This window comes from Nomascus leucogenys, chromosome 7b (genome assembly GCF_006542625.1).
Source record: "Nomascus leucogenys isolate Asia chromosome 7b, Asia_NLE_v1, whole genome shotgun sequence".
NCBI classification, from domain to species: Eukaryota; Metazoa; Chordata; class Mammalia; order Primates; family Hylobatidae; genus Nomascus; species Nomascus leucogenys.
Genome location: NC_044387.1, coordinates 71,890,264 through 71,905,688, shown reverse-complemented (window position 1 = coordinate 71,905,688; position 15,425 = coordinate 71,890,264). Strand labels below are relative to the sequence as shown.

General features: G+C 40.7%; 1 protein-coding gene across 3 annotated transcripts in view; it reads left to right on the top strand.

The window, feature by feature from the left end:
- Window positions 1–15,425, top strand: part of SH3D19 (SH3 domain containing 19) — a 202,895-nt gene that overhangs the window by 80,513 nt on the left and 106,957 nt on the right. Inside the window, exon 1 of one of the 3 annotated variants that reach the window (XM_030816236.1) lies at window positions 14,884–15,154. The exons of the other annotated variants lie outside the window; for them this stretch is intronic. The gene's annotated coding sequence lies outside the window, so the exon portion shown is untranslated. Of the gene's footprint in view, window positions 1–14,883; window positions 15,155–15,425 lie in introns of those variants that run through there. 3 annotated transcript variants of the gene reach the window in all.

Genomic DNA, 15,425 nt, shown 5'->3' with positions numbered 1-15,425 from the left:
TTGTTAAATATAACCCCCTTTATTAGTGAAGCTCTCATAACCAGACGCTTTATGTCTTAGAATATTATCATTAATTTCCTAATCAACTGTCACCCAAGGGCATAAAGAATTATATAAAGTCATATAAAAGCTATGCTTCTAAATATACTTTCTCCTTTTCATTCCATTTCAGTTTTTCCTTTTTACAAGCAAAACTCCTACTTATTAATAAAAATGTGATGCTTTTACTTTCTTTCACTACCTGTTTTTTAAAGGTATGTCAGGAATGTGCTGCCTGAAAAGCCATCTGGATCATGGGATTGCAGTCAGGCTGTGCGGGGTTCCAGTCTCAGATCTGCCCTTTGCTGGTTTTGTGACTCTGGGCATGTTACTTATCCCCTAAGAACTTCAGTTTCCACATTCTAAAACAGGACTAACTGTAGGACAGTGAGGATTAGAGTTGACGCATATGGCCCACAGAATGGAAGTCAATAAACACAGGTCTAATTATTACCATTACTTTTCAGCTTGGCATAGATCTTGTTGGCCAAGCCAATATATGAAATTTGCAAGTCATTTTCTTAAAGAACCAGAAATCTACTTCTAGAATGTTAATTGAAAATACAAACTTTTTTTTTGTTTTGAGACAGGGTCACACTCTGTTGCCCAGGCTGGAGTGCAGTGGTATGCTCCAGTGGAGCCTTGACCTCCCAAGCTCAAGCAATTCTCCTGCCTCAACCCCTTGAGTTGCTGAGACTGCAAGCATGCACCACCATGCCTGCCAAATTTTTTATTTTTTGTAGAGACACGGTCTCACTTGTTGCGCAAGCTGGTCTCAAACTCCTGGGTTCAAGCAGTCCTCACACCGCAGCCTCCCAAAATGCTAGGATTACAGGCGTGAGCCACGGACACTGGCCGAAATATGAACTTTAAAATTTTTAATATCATACCAAATTGTATCCATTGAAAATATATTTAAGAGTTCTAATTCATATAGTCTTATACTTCTATAAGCATTAAAATGAACTGCTCAATCATTCACTCATTTAATCAGGGTTATTCTTTTTTTGGTAACAGCTTTATGAGATATAATTCATATACCATAGAATTCACCCATTTAAAGTGTACAATTTAGTTGGGCACAGTGGCTTACACCTGTAATCCTAACACTTTGGGAGGCCAAGTGGGGCGGATCACTTGAGCCCAGGAGTTGAAGACCAGCCTGGGCAACATAGTCCCTGTCTTAAATAAATAAATTAGATAAATAAATAAATAAAGTGGTTTTTAGTGTATTCACAGAGTTGTGCAGTCATCACCATAATCAATTTTAGAACATTTTCATAATCCATAAAGAAACCCGAATGTTTTAGCCTTCACTCCTTCAACTCTAGATAACTACTAATTTATAATACTTTCTCTCTCTATAAATAGACCTATTTATTCTAGACATTTCATATAATTGGAATTATGTGACATGTGGTCTCTTGTGACTAGCTTGCTTACTTACTTATTTATTTATTTATTTATAAAGATAGGGCCTCGCTTTGTAACCCAGGCTGGAGTGCAGTGGCACAATCATAGCTCACTGCTGCCTTGAATTCCTAGGCTCAAGGAATCCTCCTGCCTCAGCCTCCCAAGTAGCTGGGACTACAGGCATGTGCCACCACGGCTGGCTAGTTTATTAATTTTTCTTTTTTGTAGAGATCGGGTTTCACCACCTTACCCCAGGCTGGTCTCAAACTCCTGGGCTAAGGCAATCCTCCCGCTTCAGCCTCCCAAAGTGTTGGGATTATACCTGGCTGGCTTCTTTTGCTTAATGTTTTCAAGGGTTATCCATGTGTGGCATGGACCAGTACTTCATTCCTTTTTGTTGCTAAATGACATTCCATTGTATGGCTATATCACATTTTATCCATCACTGGTTGATGGATTTTGAAGCTGTTTCACTTTTTGGCTATTATAAATAATGCTACTATGAACATTTGTGTGCAGGATTTTGTGTAGACATGTTTGTATTTCTCTTTGATATAAACCCAAGTAGAATTTCTGAGTCATATAATAATTCCATGTTTAACCTTTTGACAATTGCTGGACTGTTTTCCAAAGCAACTGTACCATTTTACATTCCTACCAGCAATGTATGAGGGTTCTGATTTCTCAAAATCTTTGCCAACATATGTTATTAATATTAATCTGCCTTTTTCACTATACCCATCTTAGTGAGTGTGAAGTGGTATCTTATTGTGTATCCTTAGTAACTTCTTAAAATTAAACATATACAAGTTATATTGCTCATGCTTTGGTGACATCTGGTCAATGGTGAGGATGACTGAGAAATTAAGCCTTATGTGCAGTACCTTCTGCTTATGAAACACGTAGTGAAGAGAACTTCTCTTGACTTTTTTTTTTTTTTTAAGAGACATGTTCTTGCTTTGTCACTCAGGCTGGAGTGCAATAGTGCAGTCATAGCTCACTGCATCCTTGAATTCCTGGGTTTAAGGGATCCTCCTGCCTCAGCCTCCCAAGTAGCTGGGACTACAGGCTCATGCCACTGTGCCTGGCTAATTTTTTTTATTTTTTGTAAAGACCAGATCTCGCCATCTTACCCAAGCTGGTCTCAAACTCCCGGATTCAAATGATCCTCCCACCTCAGCCTCCCAAGTAGCTGGGACTACAGGCCCATACCATTGTGCCCAGCTAATTAAAAAAAATTTTTTTTTGTAGCGATAGGGTCTCCCTATGTTGCCCAGGCTAGTCTCAAACTCCTAGCCTCAAGCAGTCCTCCTGCCTTAGCTTCCCAAAGCACTGGGATTACCCAAAGGTGTGAACCATGGCCCCTGACCCAAGAGTTTTTTTCATAACAGAATTTTAGATCGTGTTCTACAGATAAATCTCCTTCTGGTCATTTATCCACTAAAGTCTCAGGGTAGCTTATTTCCTATTTGTAACTTTTCAGCTGCCATACCTTTGAACATGTTACCCAATCTATTAGCTCTATTATCTAATTTTATGCTGAATTAGCATTTCAGGAGAAGTATAAAAGAATGAATGATATGGACCTCTCGAATCTGTTTTTCTTGGCTCTTAATTTTTATGTCTTCTATCTCTGTGTTTTTGACTTGTGTTCTTTAAAATTCTGTCAACGTATTTTTTAGATTACATTTATCCATGTCTATTCCACAGAAGGGAGTCCTTTGTGTAGCTTCCTATGCTTCGTGGTCATAATTGCATTGCTTCCCACCCCTCCCAAAACAGTACATTTTTCATTACATGAATATTATGTTTTTAGTAATTCTGCAATTCTGAAGTAGCATTTCAAAACGCATTCTTTCTAAATAAAAAATTTTTGAAGCCTTGTGATAAGCATAATACTTCTTCTCTATGAATTAATAGCATCTACCCCTAAAAGAAACAAAAACAACACAGAGGCTTTTTAGCTCAGCTGATCTCCAGCTTGCAGAGGTCTGGAGAGGACTCATACCAGTATATTCGACAACAGACACTTATGTTGTACCTATTTTGTGTAAGGTGCTCTGCCAGGCATTTCAAGGGATATAAAGGCTCCGTCTTAAAGAACCTTGTCATAGTGGAAGCAATAAGACATAAAGAGGATTATAATGTGAGTCAAAATGTGGTAAGTGCCCATAGATGCTAAGTACTGAATATATAGATGTCGAGGTGGAGGGCATGATTTCTGCCTGTGGAAGATCAAATAAGGCTTCAAGTAAAGGTGACAGATGTCTCCAGGTGTCTCTTCTCACTCAAGAATTCTGTGAATCTTTAGAACTGTGAAAAATCAGAATTGAGCACTTACTTTAGAAGCATTCTACACAGTGAGTAATAGAATGAAACAATTGAACATTCTCTTTGTTTGTATTTCTGTATCATTTTGGAAGTGTTGTCTGGGTGGAAGTTAATCAAGTGGAGAGGAAGGACAGGGGTGGGCTTGAATTTGCAACAGATGTTGTGTTGTACAGAGAGTACATTCCCTATCCTCAGGTAGTTTGTCAAGGCCTGGCTGTGGCTTTACCTCTTCTTGATTAGAAGAAAAAGATTTTTTTTATCACTCTAGATTAGAGACCAAGACTGCCCCACTGTGGATAAAAATCTCAGTTTAAAGACACAGATCGGAAGAATCCTCATCCAAGCAGAAAAGGTTGCCAGAGCTGAGTGTTCTTATACCAGAGGGAGGTGCCTGGTCTTTGGAGCCCGTGAAGGAGTCTTTTGGTTACAGCAGTTTCTGGTATTTGTTCATTTTGCAGGGTCAGCTACACAAAGGTATAACTTTATGTTATGAGCTCTGTGGCACAAACAAAACTAATGGAAGAAAAGACAGTAAAAAGTGGGCCTTTTGCCTTTTAAAGAAAATAAAATCTTTATTTTTACCCTTAACAGCTGAAAACCAATGTGTAGAGATGTTATCCGTCCTTTGGCACCTGAAATAATAATTTTAATTTTTGTTTTCTGTATTCTTGTTTAAGAATTCCATACTATCCTGAAATATGGGAGATTCCAGTAATTTCATAAATAGATAAAAAATTTACATTTAATCTATCTAGTTCCCTTCTTTATGCCACTCTTTCATCCTACTCAGAAAATTCATTTGGGGACTCTTCTCTTAAGTCTTAGAAAATGACAGTGAGGACTAAAACCCACATGATGAACTAGGAATGAGGGAAGACATTAGGGAGAATGGAAGGGATGGTGATCCCTGGTTGGCACAGTTTATCTGCCTGCCTTTTAGCTCTCTTTCTCCCTCTTCTGCTTACTTTTAGGGCTTATTTGTTACTTCTGCCAGAGGCTACAGGGGGAAAATGAAAATCAGATTTATTAATTTTCATAATAGCCCCTGGTTCAGAAGGACTGGGAAGAGAAAGAAGAGAAGGAAAAATAGGTTGAACCGTTGAATAAGGGAAGGTTTAGAAATTATTTATTAGTACATTGCTGTGCTCTTGACCAGTAATAAAAAAGAAAAATCCTACAGATTAAGAAATCCCTATTAGACAAAGGATAATTACCCTTTAGGTAATTCTGCCCACAATATTATGAACTTGCTAAATATTCTGTATTCCTGATACTATTATCATAACAGTAGATGTTTATTGAGCACTAATTCATAGCAAATATACTACCCTTTATGTACCTTTATTCATTTAATCCTCATTCAGTTTGATGAGATGAGTATTACTATTATTCCCCCTTTTATAGATGTGGACACTGAAGCTTAGAGACGTCAGTTTGTTGTGGTCCTTCAGGTAATAAGTAGTGAAGCAAGAACTCAAAACAAGGCCTGTCTGACCTAGAGTTCCTGCTTTTAACATCTATCTAGATTATCATACTGAAATATTTATTGATTTCCCACTGCAGGCACACCCCGGTAGTAGATACCTAGAGATGGTAAGCAATTGGTGCTGACCTTCTTTGTGTAACCTGTTATTCTCAGATGTACAAATTAACCTAAGCAATGCAAAATCAAAGATATATGTGATAGAATTAAATAAAAGATATAATTAATACAATCTTAAAAGATCTTAAAAGGTTTGTGACCTTGTGTCCAGAATTGGCGGGTTCTTGGTCTTGCTGACTTCAAGAATGAAGCCGCGGACCCTCGCGGTGAGTGTTACAGCTCTTAAAGGCGGCACATCCAGAGTTGTTCATTCCTTCCAGTGGGTTCGTGGTCTTGCTGGCTTCAGGAGTGAAGCTGCAGACCTTCGCAGTGCATGTTACAACTCATAAAGGCAACGCAGACCCAAAGAGTGAGCAGCAGCAAGATTTATTGTGAAAAGTGAAAGAACAAAGCTTCCACAGCGTGGAAGGGGACCCGAGTGGGTTGCCGCTGCTGGCTTGGGTGGCCTGCTTTTATTCCCTTATCTGGCCCCACCCACATCCTGCTGATTGGTCCATTTTACAGAAAGCTGATTGGTCCATTTTACAGAGAGCTGATTAGTCCGTTTTACAGAGAGCTGATTGGTCCATTTTGACAGAGTGTTGATTAGTGCATTTACAAACCTTTAGCTAGACACAGAGTGCTGATTGGTGCAGTTACAATCCTTTAGGTAGACACAAAAGTTCTCCAAGTCCCTACCTGATTAGCTAGACACAGAGCACTGATTGGTGCATTTACAAAACCTTTAGCTAGACACAGAGTGCTGATTGGTGCATTTACAAACCTTTAGCTAGACACAGAGTGCTGATTGGTGCATTTATAATCCTTTAGCTAGACGCAGAGTGCTGATTGGTGCATTTACAATCCTTTAGCTAGACACAAAAGTTCACCAAGTCCCCACCAGATTAGCTAGATACAGAGCGCTGATTGGTGCATTTACAAACCTTTAGCTAGACACAGAGTGCTGATTGGTGTGTTTATAATCCTTTAGCTAGACACAGAGTGCTGATTGGTGCATTTACAATCCTTTAGCTAGACAGAAAAGTTCTCCAAGTCCCCACTCGACCCAGAAGCCCAGCTGGCTTCACCTCTCAATGGCCCTCGCCATGGGACTTTGCAGCACCTAGCCCGGGCACTCTGGCAGCCCAGAGGGAGCTCATCCTCCGATCAAGCCCAGCAGGCGCCAGCCGGCTGCGCCAAGTGCGGGACCGCCGAGCCCGCGCCCACCCGGAACCCACCGGCCCACGAGCCCATGCACAGCCCCAGCTCCAGCCCGCGCCTCTCCCTCCACACCTCTCTGCAAACAGAGGGAGCCGGCTCTGGCCTCGGCCAGCCCCAGAGAGGGGCCCCCACAGCGCAGTGGCGGGCTGGAGGGCTCCTCCAGCGCAGCCAGAGCAGACGCGGAGGTGGAGGAGGCACCCAGAGCAAGCGAGGGCTGCTAGCACGTTGTCATCTCTCAACCTGATTGGATTGGAGGGGAGACTGATTTATCATTGCTTCCCACTCCCTTTGGCACTTGGAGCCTGTGCCTGGCCCTATAGCAGTTGGAGTTCAATTCATTTGAGAAATGGTAGCTATGGGTCAGGCCTGATGCTGGACATGGAGATGACTAAGACTAAGCTCTGTATAAGGGACTTTGGTTTCCTGGGAGAGTGGATGGTGATAATGAGACAACATTGTCTATGCTTAGGTACCAGATACCAAGTCTGATCCAAATTGATTTTGTAAGAAATTTTTTTTTTTTTTTTTTTTGAGACAGAGTCTTGCTCTTTCACACAGGCTGGAGTGCAGTGGCGCAGTCTCGGCTCACTGCAACCTCCACCTCCCAGGGTCAAGCAATTCTCATGCCTCAGCCTCCCAGGTAGCTGGGATTACAGATGTGCACCACCACACCCAGCTAATTTTTGTATTTTTAGTACAGGCGGGGTTTCACCATGTTGGCCAGGCTGGGTCTTGAACTCCTGGCCTCATGTGATTCACCTCCCTTGGCCTCCCAAAGTGCTGGGATTACAGGTGCAAGCAACCGCACCTGGCCTGTAAGAAATGTTTTATCCTCAGATTAGTTAGGGGAATGTGTTAAACAAAGTTAAATAAATTTTTTTAATTGCAGGATTTTGAGAGGTTATTGTAGTTTGGGAAACACTGAAAGCAATCTGTTATTAGGTCACTTTCTCAGATTGCCTTGCTTATAGCATATCTTATTCCAGGTTAAATTTATGACCCTTATTAAGAACCCACAGAAAACCAAATACCACATGTTCTCACTTAAAGGTGAGAGTTAAACATTGAGTACACGTGGACACAGAGAAGGAACAGTGGACACTAGGTCCTACTGGAGGGTGGAGGGCGGGAGGAGGGGGAGGATTGAAAAATGACCTGTTGGGTGCTGTGCTCATTACCTGGGTGACAAAGTAATCTGTACACCAAACCCCTTTGAAACATGTAACAAACCTGCGCATGTACCCCTGAACCTAAAATAAAAGTTGGAGGCCGGGTGTGATGGCTCATGCCTGTAATTCCAGCAGTTTGGGAGGCTGAGGTAGGAGGATCACTTGAGCCCAGGAGTTTGAGACCAGCCTGGGCAACAAAGTGAGATTCCATGTCTACAAGAAAAAAAGTTTTTTTTAATTACCTGGATGTGGTGGCACACACCTGTAGTCCCAGCTACTGGGGAGGGAGGCTTAGGTGGGATCTCCTGAGCCCAGGAAGTCGAGGCTGCAGTGAGCCAAGATTGCACCACTGCACTCCAGCCTAAGTGACAGAGTGAGCCCCTGTCTCAAAAAAAAAAAACAAAAAACAAAAAAAACCTGCAAACTTGGAGAGAAAACAAAAACCAGAAAAAGAAAAAAAAACCCTTAGGAATGGCCTAATATTTTGAATTTGATAGTCAGGGAGCTAAAAGGTCTTTTTATACCTCCTTAAATCACAAATTTTGCTTGCTGAAAAATATTTTATAGCAAAAAGAGGTATGAAAGTAACTATTAAGGCAAGAGAATCATTAGGGAGCTTAAGGAGGGAGCAGCAGGAAGAGTTAATGACCCCCTGTCTCTAAGCCACCTCCCTGCCTTACTTCCCAGGATCCAAGTGACACTGATTAAATGTTCATTTTCCTAGTCTCTACCAAATTCACCCTGCGGTGAAAAGGGGCAATACAGATGGTGGCTTTGATTTTTCATATCTGAAATAACTAACGTAAGAACCCCAAATCATTAAAAGCCTGATTCAATAGTCAGTTGAATTCAACAATCAGAATGATTCATTTGAGCCATTTCGAAGAAGAACTGTTAAAAAGAATTAGCAGCCTGTCACCAAATAGCTGGTTTCTCTTCCAGTTCAAATGTGCTATAGTATTTTCCTGTGTGTTTTTTGTTTTGGAGAGGACTATGTTGAGCAGAAGAGTAGACCAAATATGAATTGTTTTAGGAGAAAGTTGACACCAAAATCACTATTGTATTTATAAAAAGTCAAAAAACTGTGTGGGAATTCTTAAGACACATCATTTTGCAGCAATATTAGATATATCCATGAACCAACTGCAGCATAAAGGATGCAGGGCAAAAAAGAAAATGGGAGGGCATTGGATAGTACCATTATGAACAAACATTTACAGAGTACTGACTGAAGCAGAGTCTAACACAGAGACCCTGCCTACATCAGACACTGTTTAGATAAAGGGGACAGACACATGCTCAAAACCTTAAACAGCAGTGCACCCTATCATGCTTAGTGTGAAGTGAGTGCTATAGACGGATAGTCTGAGAGTTCAGATAGGGTGCGTTAGGCAGAATGATGCTATCCCTCTCTGCACAAAGATGTCCACATCGTAATCCCTGGAACCTGCAAATATGTCACATCTCCATGGCAAAGGAGTATTAAGGTTGTGAATCAACTTGACATACGGAGATTATTCTGGATTATCCTGGTGTACCCAGTGTCATTATAAGAGTCCCTTAAAGTAGAAGAGGGAGGTAGATGAGGAAACCAGTCAGAAAGAGATTTTTAAATGCTACACTGTTGGAGGAAAGGACAACAGGCCAAGCAATGCAAGTGACCTCAGGAAGCTGCGGAAGGCAAGGAAATGGATTCTCTCCTAGAGCATCCAAAGGGAATGTAGCCTGGCAAACACCTTAATGCAGCAGTCCCCAACCTTTTTGGCACCAGGGGCTGGTCTCATGGAAGACAGTTTTTCCGTGGACCAGGTGCAGGGGGCTGGTTTCAGGATCATTCAAACATATTACATTTATTGTGTACTTTATATTATTATCACATTATAATATATAATGAAATAATTATACAACTCACCATAATGTAGAATCAGTGGGAGCCCTGAGCTGGTTTTCCTGCAACTAGATGGTCCCATCTGGGGGTGATGGGAGACAGTGACAGATCATCAGGCATTAGATACTTATAAGGAACACAAAGCCTAGATCCCTCCCATGTGCAGTTCACAATAGGGTTCAAGCTCCTATGAGGATCTAATGTGGATGCTTATCTGACAGTAGGCGGAGCTCAGGCAGTAATTCTTGCTTGCTTGCTGCCCTGTGGCCCAGTTCCTAACAGGCCATGGACTGGTACTGGTCCATGGCAGAGGGGTTGGGGACCCCCGCATTAATGGGTCTAGTGATACTCATTTTGACTTCTGGCCTCTAGAACTTTAAGATAATACGTTTTTGTTGTCTTAAGCTGCTAAGTTTGTGGTAATTTGGTACAGCAGCAGTAAGAAATGAATACAAGGATGCTGAAGAGAGAGAGGAATCAGGGACAGCTTCATGGAGAATGTGGTTCTTGAGCCATGCATTAAAGATATTAAGAGTGGTAGTCAAAGAATTAGAGTCATAGAATTGATGGTCTAGATATTGAACTAAACCTTTCATACCCTTTAATTCATTTATCCTCATAAAAGCTCCATAAGGATAGTATTTTCCCCTGTTTTGTAGATGAGAAAACTGAGGCTTAGGGAGGTTAACTAACTTGTACAGTCACTATGATGCAGTATCATTTGCTACAACTAGTTAATAGCTGGCCTTTTAACAACATGATGGCAGCTGACATTTGTGGTGTGCTTAAGTGTACAGACAGGGTGCTAAGAATGTCACTGGCATTATCTCATTTAATCCTCTCAAGATCTAAGTGATTTATAATTTTTCTGAGGCCTAGATTTATTTGGGCAGCAATATGATTGGGTTAGAGGGGAAGAAACTGGGGCCAGAAAATCCAGTCAGGACATTAAGAGTCCAGACAATTGCTGATAAGAACCTAAAATGAGGGTAAAAACAGTGGGGATGGGAAGGAGAAGACATTCCAGAGGTAGTCTGCTTCTTTGTTGAAACATAAATTCTTTTTTGAGAGAGTCTTGCTCCATCCCCCAGGCTGGAGTGCAGTGGCGTGACCTCAGCTCACTGCAACCTCCGCCTCCCGGGTTCAAGCGATTCTCCTGCCTCAGCCTCCTGAGCAGCTGGGATTACAGGTGTGCGCCACCATGTCCAGCTAATTTTTGTAGTTTTACTAGAGACAGGGTTTCGCCATGTTGGCCAGTCTGGTCTTGAACTTCTGACCTCAAGTGATCCGCCCGCCTCAGCCTCCCAAAGTGCTGGGATTACAGGCATGAGCCACCCCAGCCAGCCAAGACATAAATTCTTGTTTGAAAAAACTTCTTTCCATCTCCAGTTCTTCCCTTCCTGGGTAATTAGAGTACTGCATTTTAATGAATTTAGGCACTTTAATTAATGAACGGTGTCAGTATTCATAATGCTGTAGACCAGACTTTCCCACTTACCCATGGAAGCATGGGCAGCAGCAGCCATGTAAACTTCTCTGTAATATGTCTTATTTCTCCCTTGCAGTGGTAACTGACAGAGACCCTCTTTAATTTCTTGGGTTTTTTAACCAAGAGAGTAGGAATTTTCTGACTTAATGTGTTATTTCAGCAACAACAAATATATATTTATTGAAAAGGTATCATTGAAAAGAACAATAGACCATCACTGTGGGAATCTCAAATGTAAATAAAAATCAGTTTGGAGACACACCTAAACAAGGCTGTCAAATAGAAAGCAGAGGTGGATTCATATTAGTTGGTGTCAGTAACTTTGTAGAATGAGCACTGCCTTCTTTTCAAGTGTATGTATATATATGCTTGAAGTATATACTTGAAATATATATTTGCAGTTTTCTCTCTCTAAATACAAGAACCATTTAAAGTTTTTAGAAAAATATTTGAAATTCTGATATCTGATAAGTAAAATCCCATCCATGGTCTATTTGTTTGGAATCAATTATGCAATCTTTTCAAGAATCACCAAAGTAAGATGTATGAACACTGGGTATCTTATGTCTTATAATGGATGAGTTCATTGTTTTATTTATTCTGCTTGTCATAAGTAAAGATGTAATGACATTGCTGCTGCAAATAATTCGTTTTCAGCCCCAAGGAACCTTCAGCTAATTCTGAATGGCACAAAGGGTTTATGTAGGGTTCATCCATATTTTTAAAATGATATATACTGTATATACTCCCAAGCTGGAACTTAACAGTAATGCTTGGGAGTATGCTACAGAGTCGCTTCATTGGTAATGCTCCTGCTAAAGAGATTTTGGTATGCCAAGATGAGATATAAGATAGACACTTTGGCCGGGCACAGTGGCTCACACCTATAATCCCAGCACTTTGGGAGGCTGAGGTGGCTGGATCATGAGGTCAGGAGTTCAAGACCAGCCTGGCCAATATGGTGAAACCCCATCTCTACTAAAAATACAAAAATTAGCTGGGCATGGTGGCATGCACCTGTAGTCCCAGCTGAGGCAGCAGAATCACTTGAACCTGGGAGGCAGAGGTTGCAGTGAGCCGAGATTGCACTCCAGCCTGGGTGACAGAGTGAGACTCTGTCTCAATTAAAAAAAAAAAAAGACTCACTTTAAACTACTTCTTACTCCATTGTGAGTATATCTGTGTATATTCATTCATGTAGACTGAGCCTTTCCCCTAATTTCAAAGAATGATTTCAGGTCTTTCATTTCCAACTTGAGTTAGTAAAGTAAGTCCCTACCCAATGGGGTTTGATTTTTCTCTCCAGTTAAGTGATCAAAGCTAAATCATCAAAGCCTGAATGTCTTACAACAGATTCTAATAAGTTCCAAGTTGGCTGTTCTTCTTAGTTTTAATCAAAGCAAAGATGGCATTTGCATTTTTGTCATCTCCATTTCAAAGTATTATTAGAGTCAGAATCACCCTGAATGGTTCCACATCAGTGGGATCTGCGTAGCCATTTCCCAAAACTGTCCGTGCCAGAACAGGGGCCCATTTCTACATAAGTGGCATAACACCTAAATACATAAACATTGGAATCATGTGTCTAGATTACATAGAACCAAGTTGACGTGAAAGGAAAATTTGGATAATCTGGAGTTCTTACACAGAGTCCTTGACCCATGATAGCATCCTACCACTCTCCTAACTGTTCTTCAGTCCCCTTGACATACCATGGGTTCTCCCATTGCATCCCTCACATCTCCCCCACAGCATTTATACACACACAACCAACAGTCTTTGTGCCAGCTCTGCCTTGTTTTTTGTTTTTGTTTTTGTTTTTGAGACAGAGTTTCACTCTGTCACCCAGGCTGGAATGCAGTGGCATGATTTTGGCTCACTGCAACCTTCGTCTCCCGGGCTCAAGTGATCCTCCCACCTCAGCCTCCTGAGTAGCTGGGATTACAGGCATGCACCACCATTCCCAGCTAATTTTTTTGTATTTTTTGGTAGAGATGGGGTTTTGTCATGTTGGCCAGGCTGGTCCCGAACTCCTGACCTCAGGTGATCCACCCACCTCAGCCTCCCAAAGTGCTGGGATTACAGGTGTGAACCACTGCGCCCAGCCTCTACCTTGTTTTCTGTCTTTATTCTACTTACAGAATACTTTTCTATTCCTCAGTTAGCTTTATTAACCATGAGGCATGGATGAGAGGGACAAGGAATGCAAGAGGGGTGTGTATGTGTCTGTGTGTGTGTGTGTGTGTGTGTGTGTGTGTGTGTGTATGTGATACATATCTACAAAACCATTACATGGTTACCCAGCCATGGTTACCCTCACACTGAGTATATACTGCTGGTCTTTGAGTGACCTAAACCATCATGCTCTGCTGGGCGGGACCCTGGAATAAGTATATCATCCACAGCAAATGTGTAGCATTTGGCAAATTTTAGAGTTAAGGCATTTTATTTTTAATAACTTTTCTTCATAGAAATGGTGAGACTTTGGGCTAGAAAGTTATTCATATGATTTCTAAATATGCAGAAGTTCAGAAAACCTTTAGAAATATTCTCCCCCAATTAATTTGAAAATTAGAAACTCTAAAAAATTGGAAGGCTGAGCACAGTGGCTCATGCCTGCAATCCCAACACTTTGGGAGGCCAAGGCAGGAGGATCGCTTGAGTCCCGAAGTTTGAGACCAGCCTGGACAAAATAGGGAGACCCTGTCTCTACAAAAAAAAAAAAAAAAAAAAATTAATTAGCTAGGCGTGGTGGCATGTGCCTGTAATCCTAACTACTTCAACTACTTGGGAGGCTGAGATGGGAAGATCACTTGAGCTCAGGAGCTCAAGGCTGCAGTGAGCTGTGATTGCACCACTGCACTCCAGCCTGGAGTACAGAGTGAAACCTTGTCTCAAAAAAAAAAAAAAAAAAAAGAAAAAAGAAAAAATTCGGAGAATGTGCTGAAGAGCATTTCATTTGAAATAAAATCCATACACTTAAACCACTATATATAGCCAAGATTAAATTTCCATGTTTGCTATAGATCTGTTCTCATTCTTAAGGGGATTTCATCCAAATGTTTTGTTATTGTTGGCAAGAAATCAGATTCTGAATCCACCCTCAGTGATTTGTTTTGTTCAGTCTTGGCTTTTGGAACAAAATAATAACCACTTACTATTTTACCAAAAAATTTATTTCTACTAATATATTTCTTGACAATTGCACAATAATCTTGACTATCATGAAAATTACTTTGTTTAAAATGTAAGTATATGAAAAAGTATAAGTATATAAGACACACAGATATGCAACACACACCCCATTATTTATATGTATTTAAGCTAAAAGATGGCTCTATGGCAAAATGTGAAATCAAAATATTTGTATACTTTGAAGGAGAAGATCAAGCCAAGAACATGTGTTTCAATTTGTTTTTCATTGTCAAGAGGTGAGGGATGAGAAATATTGTGAGTAATGGATAATTTACCCTTACCCTCAAATTATCAACTATGTGAGCTCTTAGGAGTAACATTTTATAAGTACTGTGTATCTATATTTACACAGCAATGTAACACAGATAACACTAATAGTGAATTTGGGGGGGAAATTTTAAAATTTCCCCCATCAGATAATCAAGTCTTTTGTTGAATTTTAATTACTGGTTTAATAGAGAAGTGCTATGAGAAGATATTCGTATTTTCTTAGAGCAGAAAGTATAAAAATGACTGTAGAATTTCCTGTTTTAACCAAGAATGGAGGAGAGCTGTGAGCCATTTGCTTCCTGAGTGGCCACATTCCAGCTGTGCAGACTGGTCATAGCACATCTGCCAATCAGAACAGGCCCTGGAGGGAAGCCCTTGGATACTGAGTCTTGTTTACATGCATCGTGACTCTGTTTCTCCCTTCCTCTTGTGTGTTGCACCACTAGGAAGATTAGTGGGGAAATTTGCTGTTACATGCCTAAGTAAACTATGAAACTAGGATTACAGCCACAGCAAATGATGTTCTGGACAGAGTTTTAGGTCGACTTTAGCCACAGGTAAGAGTTGTTGCTTTGTTATATGAGGATAGCTAATCTGTATTCAGTTTCTGGCTTTACTTTGAGACATTATACTTCATTTTTGTAGCGAAGCTAGCAGGCTAAAAACTGGAGAAGAGTGATTGAGAGAAATGATTTAAATGTGCCCTGCGTTACTGTGACTTTAAAATCTTAATACTCATCAAATGAAAAACATGATATTTTCATTTAAGGGAGGGGTAAAACCAAGTTAAATTAAAACAGAAAAGTTTTAAAAGCTGCAGTAATACTA